The sequence below is a fragment of the Pinus tabuliformis genome, chromosome 5_1 (assembly GCF_031772625.1).
Source record: "Pinus tabuliformis cultivar Carrire ecotype Pingquan chromosome 5_1, CPIR1, whole genome shotgun sequence".
Taxonomy (NCBI): domain Eukaryota; kingdom Viridiplantae; phylum Streptophyta; class Pinopsida; order Pinales; family Pinaceae; genus Pinus; species Pinus tabuliformis.
The window spans coordinates 209,578,702-209,599,191 of NC_142305.1; the positions used below are offsets into that span (position 1 = coordinate 209,578,702).

The 20,490-nt window shown below is 36.8% G+C and overlaps 2 pseudogenes; both read right to left on the bottom strand.

The window, feature by feature from the left end:
* Nucleotides 1-2,678: 2,678 nt before the first annotated feature.
* LOC149164126 (putative leucine-rich repeat receptor-like protein kinase At5g63930 pseudogene) lies at nucleotides 2,679-4,177 on the bottom strand (annotated as a pseudogene).
* On the bottom strand, nucleotides 4,176-4,751 carry LOC149164127 (LRR receptor-like serine/threonine-protein kinase EFR; annotated as a pseudogene).
* Between the last annotated feature and the right edge of the window lie 15,739 nt (nucleotides 4,752-20,490).

Consider the following 20,490-nt stretch of genomic DNA (forward strand, 5'->3'; position numbering starts at 1 on the left):
TATGGTGCTCACATTTTTACCTTGGTAGTTTGGAGACTATGTTCTGATTCATGTTTGTTCTTTATAGAACAACTTATATAAGCTTTTGTATTAGAAAATTCAAAACAATGAGATTGTGATTTGGGGAGTGGAGATTAACATTTCAATCAATTTTAATGGAGATTACATTTCAATTAATTTTTTCAGCAAACCCATATGTACTTACATGCCTTTTTTTTTAAGCTTCTTGATGAATTACATAGGGATCAATGGCCAGTAGGAGCTAATAGTAGAGCTATGTGTTGTATTGGCATGGATTTGAGTGTTGCAGCAGGTTTACTGGTGCTTGTGTGCTAGGAACTAGAGCTCGGATTCTAGCTCTTGTTGGTGGTCCATGTATGGAGGGTCCAAGGATGCTAAGATAATTGCATAGAATCTTTTATCTAACATATTGTGCAACTTATATGTGGCACCATACCTTGTGTTCTCTTGATTGTTGTGTAAACAAGTGTTTTAATCTTTTATCAAGCATGTCTACTTTGGTGCTTTAGTAATGTATTCTCTGCAGTCTCTTGTGAACAACATAGGTGATTTCAAGAGTTTCTTATATTCAGTGAATTTCTGTTAGGATATATAATTTTTTTAAACTGACAAAACAACTAAGAACATTGTCTTTATTGAATCTATCCATTGAAGTTTTTTTCCCCAGGAAATTCTAGCAAGGAAACCTAAGGAATGCCTCCCCACATATGTGGATTGTATCCCTAGTAAATCTGACTATGTAGATTGGTGTGCCTAACCCAGGGGATTTGAACTGGGCATCTGTTGGCATGCAACTAGTCAAATTCCCAACAACATTGGCAACAATAAGTTGAGCTAACCCCATAGGCTAGCCAATGAAATTATTTATCAAAGAACTAGCAAATATTAAAGTGTACAAGGTAGCTGAAATTTTGTTGGGAACATCTAAGATGTTGCAAGGCATGGATAAGTCTATAAGAAAAGAGCTCAAATATTAAGATATTAACAGGAATCCTGAATCTGTGTTACAATGGATTGAGGTGGATATTTCAGTCTTAGACTTGATTATGAGAAGGAATAAGGGGATAGAGAAACTGGCCACCATAAAGGAGTTGCCATAAACAACATATGTAATACTTTGGGTCTTCATTTGACATTGTGTGTGTGTGCGTCTGTCACTGTGATCATGTGGTGTGTGCATGCTCCTTTTCACTGTTTCCAGAAATTTGAAAGTGCCATTTTCAAAATCTGTATTGTTGTATATAGACAAGTAGAAATAATATATATATCTTGAATGTCAAAGAATGCAATAAAGTTTCTCCATATCAGTTTGATTGTGTTTCTGACTTTTTGTGGCCTATTGTTTTCTCTGTTATGGAAAGATATTTCTAAGACATGCAATTGGTTGCAGATTGTGTCCAAAGATCTATCTGAGTCTATCTGTTCCCACAAAGACCTAGACAAGGATGCAACTCCACATTATCACAAAGCTATCAAATTTTATGACAGCCTTGCAAAAAAACTTGTCAGACAAGGTCATGCCCTGGATCTTTTTGCTTGTGTGTTGACCAAGTTCGTAGTGTCACATTTTGTAAGTTCCTTTACACTTCATTTCAATTCAAGATGAATCTTGTTCATGATTATGATTTGGTTTTCTGTATGTGTTTTTTCCTCTATTTGATTGTAATTTTGAACATGATTTTAAACATTGAAACCTTTTTTGTTTTTACAGTATTGAAATATACCATGGTTCATGAATTGAAGTTTCATGTGAATAAATGACATATTGTTACAATCATAGTTTAATTTTTTGAGAACCTTTCAGCGAGGAGAATAACTCTAGATGGGATTTGAAGGCTTTTTGGCTCAAAGTTAAATGCCCAGAAACCCTGATAAGCATGGGACCTCAGTAGGGTTTTATGCAAGCTAATGAAGGCAGGGGAACCCCGGTAATAGGCTCTGGAGGGTTCAAGAAATTGGTTCATGAAAGTTTGAGCTTCTGGCCCTGTATGTTGAGGATTGTTTGGTAAAAACCCCCTCGAAGTTGGTGAGAAAGATAAGGATCTATAGGTGAATTCACAAAATGCAGCTCATTATGACCATTTATTTTTCAATCTCAAAAAATATTATAAGGCCTGCATAGCTACTTTTATATGATAGGTTTTTTATTCATTACTTGTGCTTCAACCTTAAAAAACCTACAAGACCTGCAAAGCTACTTTCCTAATAAAACTTACAAGGCCTGCACACCTATTTTGGTATGATAGCGTTTGATTTATTTTATTTTTTGGAAAAATTTTGTAATATTTCGTCATTGTTCAGTGGATTTAGATGGAATGTGATTCAATCATCTCCAAGAGCTAGATTCCAACTTTGCAACAACTTTAAGACATTTCATTCTAACAAATTGAACTAATCCCCCCAAAAAACTAATCCTAACTTTGTTTCTAACCTAGTGAACTAAACCCCAAATTTGTTGCTTTCTGTGTAGAAAAGAATGATACTGTGAGTGAAGATCATAAAACAAGTCCAAGGAAATAAGCATATTCTTGAGTAATAAATTTGAAGTAGATGCCAAGGATTTTCTGAAAGAAGTAATCTTCATGCAATAGAAACTCATCAAATAAAGTAGTACATCATATTTCATAGTGAATAACAGAGAATTGGTAAATAAGAATTTACTCAGGGCGCAAACATATCTTACCAGGAGCAATATAACCATATGAGCCAACAACAACAATCATTGACTTGGGATATGGAAGGTTGATTAGCTTGGCTAGTCCAAAATCTCCCACATGAGCTTCAAAATTTTCATCAAGTAGAATATTATTGGACGTTATATCTCGATGAATAATTCATGGTATGTGATCATGATGTAAGTATGATAGCCCCTCTGCTGCTCCTAGGGAAATTTTGTAACGAGCATCCCAATCTAATATAAATGAACTTCTATGAAGCAACTCACCTAAGATTCTATTTGGTATATACTCATAGAAGCTTTGATCCATTGTCATAGCAGAAACCATAGAGCTTCACGATATTACAATGCCTGATTTCACCAAGAGTGGATATCTCATAATTGAAGCTCTTTCGTTTCCTTCTAGTTGAGAAACCATCTTTTTGACAACAATAAGTTCTCTTGAATGCAGGGTGGCCTTATAAATTGTTCCACATGCTCCTCTTCCAATCACAGTTGTCTCAGAGAAATTATCCGTGGCTTCTACTATGTCTTGGAAAGTGAAGCTTTGTATTGGGAAAAAATAAACCACTGACTTAATGGATTGTTGGTCTTCAAGAGGAATGAGCATACATCCTGGCTACCTCAAAAAATAGGTAATGACCACCATTATAATCAATGAAGACCCCCCAAACACTCCAACAATTATGGCCACAATATTCGATGTTTTGGGTCTCCGCCTCCTGCCAAAAATGGGGAAAGGTGAATTGCCCTGCACTTAAGGGTTGACATGCATCTGGCATTGGTCATCCATAGAGCCCCTAATTTTCAATGAAACAACCAACATGCATGTTGCAAAAAATCGTTATGTTAGGCAGAGGCCTAGTAAGGTTATTGTATGAAACATTACACACCATCAAACTCTAAAGATTTGCAAATGAAGGAGGAAGTTGACCAATAAATTGATAATTTGAGATAGATGGATTCTAACAAACTCAAGTTTCCCAATTAAGTTGGTAATAACCTTGAAAGCCTATTCCAACTCAGATTTAGAGTAATCTGCAAGCCTTTAAGTTGACCAAGTTCTGATGGGATAGGTCCTAAAAAGTTGTTCCCACCCAGTTGCAGTTTTGTCAAACGGGAAAGCCTTCCAAGAATACCAGGTATTTGTCCTAACAGTTTGTTATCAGAATGCTTCATTGATTCTAAACAAGCAAGATTGCCTAGCTCATTTGGGACATTGCTAGTAAAATAATTCATGCTCATGTCAAGTCATGCAAGGTTTAACAAATTGGCAAGCTGCAGAGGAATGCTTCCTGTAAGCTTATTTGATGAGATATTTAAACTTATCATTTCCAAAATATTTCCAAGTTTATGGGGGTGGAAACCCAACAAATAATTATTAGAAAAGGGATGCTTCTCCAGACTTTCCAAGTTCCCTACTTCTGGTGGAATCAATCCACTAAACTTTTTCTGTTCTAATTCAAGAGTAGTCAAACTAACAAGTTATAGACAATGCATCGGTAAGATAATTGTTATAGACAAAAATATCCTCGAGAGATGAGAGATTACCAAGCTCTTGTGGCAGATTTTCAACAATGTGATTATTAGACAATTCAAGTTTTCTCAAGGACGAAAACTTGCATAACTATAGAGGGATTTGACCTTGCAAACTATTGCTACTCACATTAAGAATCTCTAGCTGCAATTAGTCCCCAAGCTCGAGCGGTATTTTACCTAATAGGATGTTGCTTGAAACATTAAGAACTCTTAGAGAAGTCAAATTTGAAATTGCGGGAGACAATATTCCTATCAAATGCATGCCACTGAGATCAAGTGACCATACTCTAGGATCACCAGTACTGTTTATACACTTTACACCCTCCCAATTACAAGGATTCTCATCGGTGGACATCCAACTTTTCAATTTACCAAACTGATCATGAAGATTTCTCTTAAACTCAAGAAGACATTGCCCTTCTTCATTAAGCACATCAAGTTGAACCACCAAAAGGGTAACCACAAGTACCCTCAATGAAAAACTCTATGATTTTTCAGGTACCCTCATGTTGTGTGACAAATGGTTGTATTGAAGGTAGCCTCTATGTGTGTCAAAATGTTAAGAGTTATACATACTTTCAAAATGGCCATAATTTTATGGAGTGAAAATCCATGTGGGTAAATCCCATGAAAACAGTACAACCACCCAAAAATGCAAATAAATCATAAAGTGGGCATACACCCGAATTAGGCCATTTGGCTTTGTTATGCAAACTTTGGCTAGGGTGGTTTTACCATTGCAGCTCTAGCTATCTATTCGCTATTGTTGTGTTGCTGGATCTACTATGTATTTATTTATGTCTGTTTGAGGCATTAGTTGCTTATTGTTGAAGTTTTACATGAGATCAAATCCAACATGAGCTTAATCTCTTTCTCAATGGACATTCATGGATTGCATTTGCAGGTCATGCCTGTGCCCATGGAAATCACCATCAAGAAGGTCACCGTTCTAGCTTTGTGATAGCATGAGAGAGATAGTAGGTGAATGGAGAATACCTATTTGTCCCCATAATTGTGTTCAAGCATAGACATGGTGAGCAGAGTGCGGCGTAAAAATAAATAAATAATTTTGGGGCTTTGCTGGGCTGGTGTCTATGCATTCTAATTTGTTAGTGGCAAGAAAAATGCTTGTATGGTGATTTCAAAGTGGTGTATAATGCATGTAAACAGTTGTTGATAGGGAAATTTTGACTCTTTTTGAGTTTTTATAAGGTTGCAACATGGTACATAGTGCATGGTTTGTGTTGCTAGTTGCAAGAACAACACAAAGTGGAGATCATGGTTTTCATAGAAAAAGAGCTTGTCAAGAAGCATGTTGAGAGCTAAGTCACAAGGTTTACTGAACCTAAACCTCCAGGTTTGGAATTCAATGAACCCAAAATAAATGAGTTTTGTTTAAGTTGAACCTGAAAGTTGAATCTAATAATGAACCTGGATGAATTTGAGCCTCAAGCTGAATTCAAACTCCAAGGCGAACTTGAACAAATTTTTTGTTTTAGGTACTACGGTAAGTTTAATATAAGGTTTGTTTTTAAATTTAAAAAATCAAGTGTGTGTCATGTTTTGGCACCATCTTGGCGGTTTACATCATATTTTTCCTTGGTGGCATGCAATATTTCTATTTCGATGCTTGCGTATCCCTTGGTAATCATTAATTTGCAAGTCTGTAAGCTATCTGTAACATAACCTCTTACTCTGTTATTAATATTTTTTTTCAACTGAAGAAATTGAGCCCGGAGCAGTTCTCAGGCATACACAACCCTACTTGGAATTGAATCATGACACCTATGGGGATCGAACCTCCTACTTAACCATTGGACCATAAATTTGGGGACTGCCCTGCAATTCTTGTGCAACAATACTGACATTTTTCCTGCAAGGTTTGTGCAACAATACTAACAGTATTCCCTCGCAAGGTTTGTGCAACAACATTGACATTCTTCCCTTGCAAGGTTCGTGCAACAACATTGAAATTCTTGAACATGACCTAAAGGTCTAGCAGGTTGTATGGCCAGCTAGTGCTATGAGTTGTTTCATGTATCTATTAGTGTAACGTGTGCCATTTTCTCTTTGTGACCACAACCTCCTCATACTCTAGCTAAATTGATCTATTGTGGTGATTGTAGTTGCTACCAACTAGGGCTGGTTGAAGGGTACCAGTAGTTAACCATCTATAATTATCAGTTTCAATAATAGACACAGGTCTTGGTACTTGCATGTATAACATGACCTAAAGGTCTAGCAGGGTTGTATCGCTAGCTAGTGCTATGAGTTGTTTCATGTATCTATCAGTGTAACCTGTGCCATTTTCTCTTTGTGACCACAACCTCCTCATACTCTAGCTAAATTGATCTGTTGTGGTGATTATAGTTGCTACAAACTAGGGCTGGTTGAAGGGTACCACTAGGTAACCATCTATAATTATCAGTTTCAATAATAGACACAGTTCCTGGTACTTGCATGTATTATTCTTCCAATATTCTATCATTCACCAAAACTAACTATGGAGAATTGACTTGTCCCACAAGAGAACAAACAATTGCTGCTGCTAGGCTGTTATAATAAAGTCTGGTGGAACTTGCTAGAATGGAAAACTTGTGGTTTGCTAATTATTAAATATGGAAGCTCGAACCATCATCTAGAGAATTAACAACCAATTACTCAACTATCAGCTAAACTTTCAACCTACTAGGTTTAAATAGTGCTACACATCCAACTTCTTACACTTACAACCATGAATACGAACCATTTTTGAGTTAAATGATGTTATGGAACTAGCTCAAGAAAAGATAGAAAAGAAAGATCAACGCCTTAGAATTCAGCCTCTTCGAGGGGGCAACCTCCTTTACATTACATAAATGAACAATTCTTGGATGATACAAATGAAAATAGCTCCTTTCTATATATAGGAGTCTAAGTGGTCCCAATACAATCAAAGCCTACATAACAATAATATTGTAGGGCACAACAGTAACAATAGTGGGCTTCTATGTGGCACAATAGTAACAATATGGGCACTACATGGGTACATCAATATAATAAGTGGGTTGTACTAATAACAATAAGGGGTTACACTAGTAGTATAGGGGCCTAACATGCCCCTCTCCTTCAAAAAGCGTTGTCCTCAACGCTTGAGTAGTTCTTGATGCTTCTGTATAAGATTCTTGTCCTTCCATGTGGAATCTTCTGCGGTTAAGTTCTTCCACTTGATGAGATACTCTGAAATTGATCGATTTCGTAGCTGTTGGGTTCTTGTTTCTATGACTGCTCCAAGTTCCAATATGATTTTTCCTTCTTCTTCAATTTCTGGCAATATTATTTGAATTGGGATCTTTTGCAACTTTTGAAGAAATGGCCATACTTCTTCGTCCTTCTTCCATTTATCCCTTGCTTTGTTTATCCAATCTAGATGGATAATAGAAATAGCACAAAACAATGCTTCCACATCCTCATCCTTGAAGAGTCTTCCCATTCGATAAGGTCGCCATTTTTTAAGTGCATGTAGTATTGCCAACATTTCCTTCTCATAAATAGCTTGCTTTAGATGTAGCCGTAAAAATACCCAATCGCCTACATCAAAACATTTTCCACTATGATATTGATCTACCTGTTGTTTCATTTGATGTTGCGCCGAAGTGGCGTTATCCTTTAAAAGTTGGAGAACTTGTTGTTGATGCTCGATGTGATCTTTCACTGCTTGAACCTTTTTCTTCTTGATATGTCCTTCTATCTTTAGAGTTTGAGGAGTGGTAATTTCTTCCAATCCTTTACAAGATATGGTCAGATTCATTTCTTGACGCTCGATATGATCTTTCACTTCTTGAACATTTTTCTTCTTGATATGTCCTTCTATCTTGATAGTTTGAGGAGTGGTAATTTCGACCAGTGAATTACAAGATATGGCTAGATTCATTTCTTCTTTCTTGATGTGATCTTTCACTTCTTGCACCTTTTTCTTCTTGATATGTCCTTCTATCTTGAGAGTTTGAGGAGTGGTCATTCTTGCCAATGCTTTACAAGATATGGTCTGATTCATTTCTTCTTTCTCTGGGGTGGGTTCCTGACGTATATCTTCTTCTTTTGATGTTTCTTGATCCTTTTCTTCCTCCTCTTCATATTCTATGTAAAATAATTTCTTCTCAGCACACTTATGACCTTTAGTGCATTTGCTATCACAATTGTAACAAAGCCCTTTTTCTCTTTTTTCTTCCAATTGTTGTGGTGTAACCCTTGTAGGTTGTGGAAGGCTAGGAGAAACAACACTTCCATCTTTATAGTTGTGAGGGCTACGCTTCCTGGTTTCCATAATTTTGCTTTCCACTATGTCACAAAGCCCTTTTACTATTTCCAATTGTTGTGGTGTTGCTCTAAAGAAGGTGTTGGTCTTTGTATCCTCATAATGTGCTATCATTTCCTCCGTGAAAATTGACCATGTAACAAGTTGTTTACGAGAACAAAGCCCTTTGTACCATAAAAATTGATCTGGTTCTAAATATGAGGATGCAATACATACCTTTTGTAACAGTTGTACACCATGTAGATCAAAATATTGCTCCATCTGAAGTATCCAATTTACCGGATCCTTGCCATCAAACTTCCTCATCTTGCTTTTTCTTGATTTTAGGAGCTCGACCTTGAAACGGCTGTAACTCTGTTCTTTCGGATCTTTAAGTTCTGAAATTTCTACCTGTAGTAGCCTTCTGCGTCCTATTTCCAATGCCACAAGTCTGAGCCAAATTGGTTTCTTCAAGGAAGAGTTAAATTGGTTTCTTCAAGGAAGAGTTATGTGCAATCTCCCACAGTGACTTGCTTTTAGACTGGTTCAGTAGAGCGAACTTGTACGATGTACCACGTGTCACTGTTTCAACCTTTGAATCTGAAACACACACACAAAAAACTACAGTCCGTCCTCTTTCTGTACCTTCTTACGAAATTTCAATCTTATCCCCAGAGATAAAGTTATGACGATTTTCCCCAGGTCACCTGTTTTGAATGTAATTCAGGAGTCTGCAAAAAGACCAACTTCCTCAGATCATATCTCCGCAAATATCGCGCGAAAAGCTCTGAAATTCGGACCCAAGGTTCAGCACGATTTCTTCTCAAATGGGTTTTTTTTGCGACTTCTGAAACGTCACAGAAAAAAAGTTATACCGAAAATGCCACGATGACCTATTTGGAGCAGCGAAACCCTAGAATCCAAAGCTCTGATACCAAATGTTATGAAACCAGCTCACAAAAAGATAGAAAAGAGAGATCCACGCCTTAGAATTCAGCCTCTTCGAGGGGGCAACCTCCTTTACATTACATAAATGAACAATTCTTGGATGATACAAATGAAAATAGCTCCTTTCTATATATAGGAGTCTAAGTGGTCCCAATACAATCAAAGCCTACATAACAATAATATTGTAGGGCACAACAGTAACAATAGTGGGCTTCTATGTGGCACAATAGTAACAATATGGGCACTACATGGGTACATCAATATAATAAGTGGGTTGTACTAATAACAATAAGGGGTTACACTAGTAGTATAGGGGCCTAACAAATGAGGTAGTTGTAAATTATACCAAGGCTATCACATGGTCAGTATCGTTCAAGTTAATTCACCCTGTTCATCTCATTATGAAGGCATCAATGTAATGGACCTTAGTTGCAATTACCTTTAGTGTGTCAACAATAGTCAGTTCAAGTTTCAGGGCTAACAACTCTCTTAACACTTACGCTCAGGTAAGAAAGTGGCAGGGATGTAACAATATGTACATTGTTTATAGCATATCCTAATCAATGTCGTTCAACCTATCTCTGATGCATCCATTCATCCAATAAGAATGGAACATGAATACATGTACATAATTTACTAAATACTAGTGGAAACATTGTCCTATTTTCGCAGTCATTGAAGATAGCATAGATTATTTACTAGGAGAATTTAGACCAAGGAAGATCCATATTCAATTGTTATCAATAGAATTAAAATAAGCTACAATAATTGGTTTGTACTCAATTTTTATATTCATCAGTGTCAATAAAAATTGGATTGGCCTTCTGAGTCATTCCCTTATCATATAAATTTGGTACAAACTTGTTGGCTTTAATGGCATCATAATCCTCCTGACAACTTGCAGAGTTTATTGCCATGATTGAAGGTGTGCGTGTCATAAAAGGCTTGTTGCCTAAGGGATAAGGAGATATCTACCTAGGTTTATAGTAAGATGTGAGTAGTAAACACTAATGGTATATGATTTGAAGCAAAACATTGTGCCATAATGTGCTTGGTAAAGTAATGGAAGCTATTGATGTTGGAAACTTTGATTGATATCACCTGTGATAAGTTGGAGTAATGTAAGGATTTCAAGTCGTCATGTGCCATTTATCTAGGTGTCACATGTTATTATGACTAGGAGAAAGGATTATTGCACCTTTACAAAGACACACTTGAACCATAAATTTTCCCTTAGTTTTTATTGCAGGCTACAACTTACTTTCATGAAGTAGTATTGTAACATACTTGTACCCAGAACTTGCTCATGTAGCACGTTGTAGTATGGGTGTTGGCCATTCCTATAGTTTCTACCTTAATCAAAAGGGATTTGATGCTAGATTCAAAGCTAGTTATAGGAATGGAGTTGTAACAGGGTACTTTCCCTATTGGTAGTTGTGGCAATAAAACATCATTTTTATGGAGAGCTCATGCTACTTTACTATTTGGTTTGGTTTTGCTTGACACCCAAAAGAGAGTGTGCCGCATTTAAATCTTAAGCTAAGAGAGGGTAGTGAAGTAGGAGCTAATTAATGAGCTTTAATATTCTTTTGAGGTTAGAAGAGAAAGAGAGGGACAAGGCTTCTCTCGCTTTTGGCATAGCAAGACATGCATTCAAATGTGCTATTAGCTTTGTGGTAGAGAACACACTTGATAATTGCTAGGTTGACTCACCTTAATTAATAATATTTGATGTACGTATCCCAGCCAAATCTACAAATGTCATCCATTCACAGTACATCAACACATTAACATGATTTGAACCAAGAAATGTTCAGTGATCAGCACAAGGTATCATTGTTATTTTGTTCATAGTATGTTTTTATATTTTTTTTTTACGTCTTTATGTATGCTAATACTAATGTTTTCGACTTTTTAATTGCTTTTAATCTGGCACACCTGTGTGTTGGTTATAATTGATCGTGTTGAAAGAATGTGTCTGAAGGGTTGGAGACTTGCTATAATGACTCAGAATGAGAACTTGATGATATCTTTTATTCAGTTTGTGATATATACTAGGTGTTAGCGCTATTCTGTTAACACAATCTCTCTCTCTCTCTCTCTCTCTCTCTCTCTCTCTCTCTAAATAAATAAATAAATAAATAAATATATATATATATATATATATATATATATATATATATATATATATATATATATATATATATATATATATATATATATATATATATATATATATATATATAGATATAGATATAGATATAGATATAGATATAGATATAGATATAGATATAGATATATATATAGATATATATATATATATATATATATATATATATATAATTATTATTTTTTGCATTTTTTGACATGACTCATTATGTATGCTAATATAGTTTTTTTCTTCTTTTTAACAAAATCACATCTTACTTTAAATCTCTCCGCTTTTTTGTAATTGCTCATTGATTATGTTGAAATATTGTGTTTGAATGAGAACTTTATGATATCTACCATCTATTTAGTGGAAATTGTGTAATTTTCTTATTAAAAGACAGGAATCATACTGCATTTTTATTTTTAAAACGTATTAATTTGTCAGAAGTTGCTACATGCCTTTCAAAATGTGTCTCAACTCGCATTTGATGATTTGACAAGATTTTTCATGTAAGAAAATTTGTGCTAAATTAAAGTTGACATACTATGTTTATTGCAATGGCACCTTTGAAGTAAATTTTTCTAAGGATGTAAATATTCAAGGTATTATAGGACCTTGTTCATCTTTGGAAAAGGTTTATCCTTGCTCACTTTTGCCTTTCTATCATTGATATATTATTTTTGTTGTTTCAGAATATTTTTTGTTTAGTATGATACTTAGCTATGTTCAAATATATGATACACTCAGGTAATTCTTAGATACATTAAATTTGGGTCCCAATAAATACTCTTGTCCTATCTTGTAACAAACATTTGAAGGTCTTTGGAATTAGAACCCTGATTTCATTTTTAGTATATTTTAAGTATATCACTTTTATTGAAGCAAGTAGTTTTAATTAACAGAGCATTAAGAAAGTAGCCTAACCTATATAGTACTATTTTGAAATAATATATCAGTTAATAATGCCATTTACATGGATAATTTTTCAGAAAGGGTTATCTTCCTCAGACATTATGATTGGTTAGGGCAATACAACTTCATGGACGATGTTGTTGGAAATAATACTGAGAGGGGGCGTGGTTGGGGGGGGGGGTGTGGTGAAGCAGTGTTAGCAAATCAATAACATTTTCATTTCCATACTTAGATTCATATATGCTACTTTAGTTAATGGAACCCGAGTGTACACGCAACTGTGTCTAAAGCAATTAGCGTATATCCAGTAAACTTATGATTCAATTAATCCATCAAATGTTGATCTTTAATCAGTGCATCAAAACTTCATGAACAATAAACAGGTGCAGTAAAACAGAATAGATCATCACACATAAGAAGCACATATGAACACCATGATGTAAGGTGGAAACCCAATGTGGGTGAAAACCACCTGCTGCAATTCGTCTCTATCTTCCTTTAATATGAAACTTCTTGTTACAATATTTATGTACTGGTGTAGTCTTATACCAGTACGCAGGCTTCTACCCACAAAAGGCTACAACCTTCTCTCATTCTCCAGCTTCTCCTGGAAGGGAGCTACAACTCCCTTAGCTCTTGTACTATCCGATCCATTTACTAGTACGTAGGCACCGGCCTACTGAAGGCTCCAACCTTCACTCGTTTTCCAGCTACTACTAGAAGGGATCTCCAACCCCCTGGCTCTTGTACTGATTGATATGTTTACCAGTACGTAGGCGCTAGCCTACAAAAGGCTAAGATCTTCTCTCTTCCTCCAGGGACCACGTTTCATAAATTTTCTTACTGGATACTCCTGAAGCACAACACCATAATTTGAAGGCCACATTTCATCCAATTTTCATACTGGACCCATCAATAACAATGAAGCACAAAATAAATCACCACTGTAATACGACCATCAACTACACTTGCATCATTCATTTCTGAATCACCCAACACTGAATCACTAAAACCCTGTCAAAAAAACATAGTCACCAAAACATAGAGCAGAACACAGAACTCTGCAACAATAACTAGATCCAACTGCAACTTTAAATACCATATCTCATAATGTATACACTACTATGATGAACCAAACCGACATACATATGCGCTTTTACCAAAGCCAACCCGCGGACAGATCTGAAAATATTTCTTCATAACTTTGGAGTTGTTCCAGACATCAGTCATACCCAGATCATAACATTCATACAATAAAACATGCGTCAATAATTCATATCTAGTCTATCCATGATCAAACCACATAATGATAATACATTCCAAGCCTTATGATCCCGATCCATCATCCATCATCAACCGCATAAGTGCTTCCTTGGTTCAGATCAAGCAACGCATCACAAACCCATAACCAGCATACTAGATCTCACACTTCATCAGATATTCAATCCTTGCTCACTTGCACATCTTGGCCTAATGATCTTTTCCTTATATAGGTTTAGGCCTCTCTCAATACCATGGTCCAAAACCACGTAGAACCAATACCTTGGACCAAATACCGAAATACCATGGACCAAATACCACAGAACAAAACTTAGTTCTCCAACACGTACGCACCTTTTCTTGCAGGAAAGTGCGTGTATACGCATACGCGCCTTTTTTCTGCTAAATCATGTGTATACACACTTCCATAAAGATTAACCTGCGTATACCTCTCTCTGATCATTAATTCCTTGCTCTTGACGTGCTGCACTATGATATGTCATGACTCATCAAAGTGAGTTGCCATCAAGGACAACACCTGTATCATACCTCTGAGTGAGTTGCCATCAAGGACAACACCTGTATCATAATGCCAACAATCTCCCCCTTTGGACTTGATGGCAAAAACCACACCAAGTCACTCTCCCCCTTTGACATCAAGGGCAAAGGGCGGACCAAGATATTCTCTTCCTTGATATACATTCTGTTGTCCATACTCCTCCTGAGTATCTGCTGAAATCTCTGATTGAGCTCCCCCTTTGTACATGCCAAGATGTACCAATCTGTCCATGCTTCCCCTGAGCACATTTCAAGTCTAAACAAGACCATGATAGTCACTAGTAACTGCCATACACCATATGATCTGCACTATAAGCATTTATCATCATCATCAACAGCCTGTAACCTACAATATCATACTCTTGACCAACCAATAATAAGTAGCAAGATGTATCATTTAGCCACATAAGCATCATCACCAAATACTTCTAACCATAATGCCAAAAATGCATTATTTGAAGTATATGCTCCCCCTAGAACTTGTGCCATGCCATCATCAAAAAGAGCAGATAAGTGACTGAACCATATCAGACTTTTGTACTGTTGCTTTTCTTCAAAACATCATATACACAACTGTGCAACATCTAACTCGTGTATATACGCGACTTTTCTTCATGAGACCTGCATATGAGATTTAGAACACTGATGTTCCACACTTTCAGCTTATTCTGAGTCTGTGATGTCTATATATTTTGTTATGCCACATATTTCTAGTTGTACTTCCTTTTTCTTCCATATCTTCAACTGTGATGTTGTTTTCTCCTTTTGGTACGGTGCCCAAAATCTTCTCCTGCATTCCTTTGCTATGTGTCCAAGCTTATTACATGCATAACATCTTATATGTTTCATATTCCTCCTATAGCAGTCAATGGCTTTGTGACCAAACATATTGCAAGCAAAACAATATCCCTTAAAGTACCTGGAACGTGATGATCTTTCTGTGTGATGGTCTTGAACCATTCTACTTCTGCATCTGGTTGTAACATGTCCAAGATTATGACATACATAACATTCAACATTATTCATTGGAGGAAATAATCGTCATCACTTCCATAGTTAGGAGAAAAATATTTTCTTTGAGGAATTTCTTTCCTTGGTTGTTGATGGGGTTGTCCTCTCATCTCCTTGTTGAGCATTTCAGATTTCTCATTAGAATTCCTTGCCTCACCCTGTGAGCTAGATTCACCTTCAACAGATTCATGAAAAGCAAGACCATTTTTGATAGCAGGAGACCTTTGACTACTAAGAATATCATCCAAAATCTTAGTATTGTCTTGAAATCGTAATAGTTTACCCTTTTCTTCTAATTTACCTTTCAAGATATTTACCTCAACCTGATCTTGTTCTTCCTTTTCTAGATATTGCTTCTTCAAAATTTCTTCAAACTTTCTTCCTTCTTCCACTTGTTTCCTTAGTTTGAGAATCTCTTTTTCTTGTTCTTCATTAAACTCCTGTAGCATTTGACGAACTCTGAAGGCACATTCCAGCTGAGCTTTTAAGCTAATAATTTCTTCTTTGAGGGCACTCTCTCTTTTGCTAAATAGATCTTGTTGATCTATGATTTTATCTGATGCTTCATTTGCTTGTTCATCTTCAATATGAGGTGATTTAGAATCTGAATACTTGCTTCCACTCAATGGCAGGCTATCATTGTTTCTTTGAGTTGTCTTCTTCTTTTGACATGCTTTCTTTCCCATTGTTCTATAGATCTCCTTCAAGCGATCAAGCTTCTACCAAAGGACCTGCTCTGATACCAATTGTTGGAAATAATACTGGGGGGGGGGGGGGTGCGGGGGGTGAATCAATATTAGCAAATCAATAAATTTTTCATTTCCATACTTAGATTCATATAAGCTACTTTAGTTAAGGGAACCCGCGTGTACATGCAACTATGTCTAAAGCAACTAGCGTATATCCAGTAAACTTATGATTTAGTTAATCCATTAAATGTTGATCTTTAATCAGTGCATCAGAACTTCATGAACAGTAAACAGGTGTAGTAAAACAGAACAGATCATCACACATAAGAAGCACACATGAACACCATGATGTAAGGTGGAAACCCAATGTGGGTGAAAACCACCTGCTGCAATTCATCTCTATCTTCCTTTAATAAGAAACTTCTTTTTACAATATTTATGTACTGGTGCAGTCTTATACCAGTACGCGGGCTTCTACCTATAGAAGGCTACAACCTTCTCTCATTCTCCAGCTTCTCCTGTAAGGGAGCTACAACCCCCTTAGCTCTTATACTAGCCGATCCATTTACTAGTACGTAGGCGCCGACCTACTGAAGGCTCCAACCTTCACTCGTTTTCCAGCTACTACTGGAAGGGAGCTCCAACCCCCTGGATCTTGTACTGACTGATATGTTTACCAGTACATAGGCGCTGGCCTACAAAAGGCTACAATCTTCTTTCTTCCTCCAGGGACCACGTTTCATAAATTTTCATAATGGATACTCCTAAAGCACAACATCATAATCTGAAGGCCACATTTCATCCAATTTTCATACTGGACCCATCAACAACAATGAAGCACAAAATCAATCACCACTATAATACAACCATCAACTACACTTGCATCATTCATTTCTGAATCAACCAACATTGAATCACTGAAACCCTGTCAACAAAACATAGTCACCAGAACACAGAGTAGAACACAGAACTCTGCAACAATAACCAGATCCAACTGCAACTTTAAATATCATATCTCATAATGTATACGCTACTATGATGAACCAAACCAGTGTACATATGCACTTTTACCAAAGCCAACCCGCGTACAGATCTGCAAATATTTACTCATAACTTTGCAGTTGTTCCAGACATCAATCATACCCAGATCATAACATTCATACAATAAAACATGCGTCAATAATTCAGATCTAGTCTATCCATGATCAAACCACATAATGATAATACATTCCAAGCCTTATGATCCTGATCCATCATCCATCATCAACCGCATAGGTGCTTCCTTGGTTCAGATCAAGCAAAGCATCACAAACCCATAACCAACATACTAGATCTCACACTTCATCAGATATTCAATCCTTGCTCACTTGCACATCTTGGCCTAATGATCTTCTCCTTATATAGGTTTAGGCCTCTCTCAATACCATGGTCCAAAACCACGTAGAACCAATACCTTGGACCCAATACTTGGGGTCAATACCTCGGACCAAATACCGAAATACCATGGACCAAATACCACGGACCAAAACTTAGTTCTCCAACACGTACGCACCTTTTCTTGCGTGAAAGTGCGTGTATACGCATACGCGCCTTTTGTTCTGCTAACCCATGTGTATACGCACTTCCATAAAGATTAACCTGCGTATACCTCTCTCTGATCATTAATTCCTTGCTCTTGACCTGCTGCACTATGATCTGTCATCTGAGTGAGTTGCCATCAAGGACAACACCTGTATCATACCTCTAAGTGAGTTGCCATCAAGGACAACACCAGTATCATAATGCCAATAGATGTGTGGACTTAATAAAATACTTCCTTGATGATATTTTCGATGTTGCACCAAGTGAACGTTCTAGCTCAGCATTACAGGTTTCCAACCAGAAACTTTTTATTCAATGTTTCACCAAGTGAATGTTCTAGGTCAACATTACAGGTTGCCAATCAACAACTATTTATTTTGTTTCTAACACAATACATTGTTTTTGTTCATTTAAATTGCTTTTTTTCAGTTGCGCATCTTTGGCTGTGTCAAATAAAATAATTATGGAAAAAAATCATCATGATGTTGCAATAATTTTGTATGCATTTACCAACATTTTGATGGCCAAATGAAGCTCCGAGTTACAACAATTACAAGGACATGGGTGGACGATAGTGCAACTACCGAGGTTTGGCACAATTCTTTAATGTGATTCTATACATGATTGTAAACTATCTTATTTTCTCAAATGTTGTTTTTCATGATTGTAAACTACCTTATTTCCTTAAATGATAGGTACGTTTGAAATTTGGATAGAGTGGCATAGAAGAGAGAGAAGAGTTGTTACATAATTTAGAATGGTCAAGATTAAAGAAACCATTTGACTTGTAAATATCTATTATCTCCAAGGAAAATAGTTTAAAAATAATTACATTTTCATATGTCTTAAGGAATTCAAAAGTGCTTTATACACTAATGGAGAAAACAACCTTTTAGAGGTAAGCCTTGAATCTTTCAGATCAAAATTATTGAGGCCTTTAAACCATGCAAATGGATTCTGTGGCAAAGGAAAATACGTTTGAAGTGGGTAGTAACTCTTCTAAACAATTATGAGGCTGGAATAGCAGATGGATCGGTTGATAACTATTTTTTGAACCAATGTAGTAAACCAATGTTGTCAAGAGGAGTTGAGAAAGTTAAGGGAGCTAATATTGTGTCACACTCATCACTGTCATGGTGTAGTTGGTTGGTCCGAGACTAACAAGGTATTGTTTGCTCAAAATATTTCTTTGCTTCTTTGTTGTTGTGTTGACAAGGTGCTTCTTGGGTTCTGTCATTTGCATGGCATAATGTTATGCATGTTTTGCCTCTTCCTAGTCCTGGATGGTCTCAAGGTAGGATTAGCTTATTGGGATTGGAATTGGGGTCTCAAGTTTAAACAATCATCTTTGATGCTATTTTTTAGGTGGTTGAGTGTATTAAGCATGTGAAAGTTGCTTCCTTGTTCTAAAACAGTTGTGTTTTACATCTTGTTGACGGTGTTGGACTTGCCAACATTCAGGGGATCTCCCCAGTATGAAATCTCAACTAGACCTCACATCGTTTGGTGTAGGAGTCCCATCTGGTACAATGGCTTGGCTTCCATTATCTTAAAATATGCCTTAGCTCTTGCTTTTCAGCACATAAGAGTGATATAATTGATCTTACAACAACGAGGTTTGTGTGCATGGTGAGTGATTAGTGTCACTTGTGTTAGATTTCTTTCACTATAGAGGGGGAGGGTGAGAGTGAGTCTCAAGTTGAAAGGGAGTAGTCTCAACTCAAGTAGAGACACACCACAAAACATGATTATCTTCGGGTGGAGTAGTCCACACGAATGCGGCAGTCACATGTACAAAGGTGGACATATAACACGTACAACACCCAACGAAGTAGTCCACATGAGTGTGACGGTCGTTATAACAAGTTTACAAGAATGAGTATGTCTAGTGTTTGGCAGAGTAGCCCACAGGGACAAGAGAACAATACCAACAGATACAACACATTTCCAACAACATATGCACTAAAACAACCTAAATAGTTCAATTATCTTAGTAAAAGTTAAAGCAACATGCATTACAAGCGTCTAAAGAATAGTCTTACAAATGAATACAATACATGTGTGAAAACATGCTGGCCTGTGATAGGCTTTTGAACTAATCAAAAGTTCCAAGACACATTCGTACACCATACATCACTAGCCCCAATAGTGGAGCATTGGAGCCACTGCTCGCTCCTCAAAGAAAAGACTGCAGACTCTCAAGGCTATGTGAAAGGAGGCAAGGTGAAAAGTCCTTTGCATGTACAAATGAGGGGTTTATATAGCCAAGGGTGAAACTGGCCCTTGTGACTCTTCGACTTCCCTCATGACTGTTCGACTTATATGACTCTTTAACTTCACCTGTGGCTCTATTGGACTTCAACATTACATTACATTGATTACACAAGTATGACCCAAAGTAGTGATATGGCCGAGGCGACTCATGACACAATTCGATATGATACTACTGGTATGCACATGATCGTTGTGTTGTTCATGTCGAGCTGTTGTGCTGCTGAGTGATGAGTGTGCTCATGGTGTACCATAGCTTCACCTCTGCATGACAAAGTGTGTGGATTCTTTAATGATCTTGGTGTTCGCTTGATGGTTCATGCATGTGCATGTGTCTCCTTCTCTTTCTACTTGGTATGCTTCATGTGTTTGTCCAACCACGAATAAGTCTTCTAGAATGCACTCCTTGTTCATCCCGTTCATCGTCGTGCCATGTCTCATCCATGTACATGTTTTTGCAATCACTCATGAAAAGACAAGATCAAATCTAGAAACCCCATACTCTAACATGATGCATTGTCTTTCATTTCCGGGTGCAGGTGACTGGGAGAGAGGACAAGGCCCTGAAACAACACAAAGCACATGTCAGGTCGGG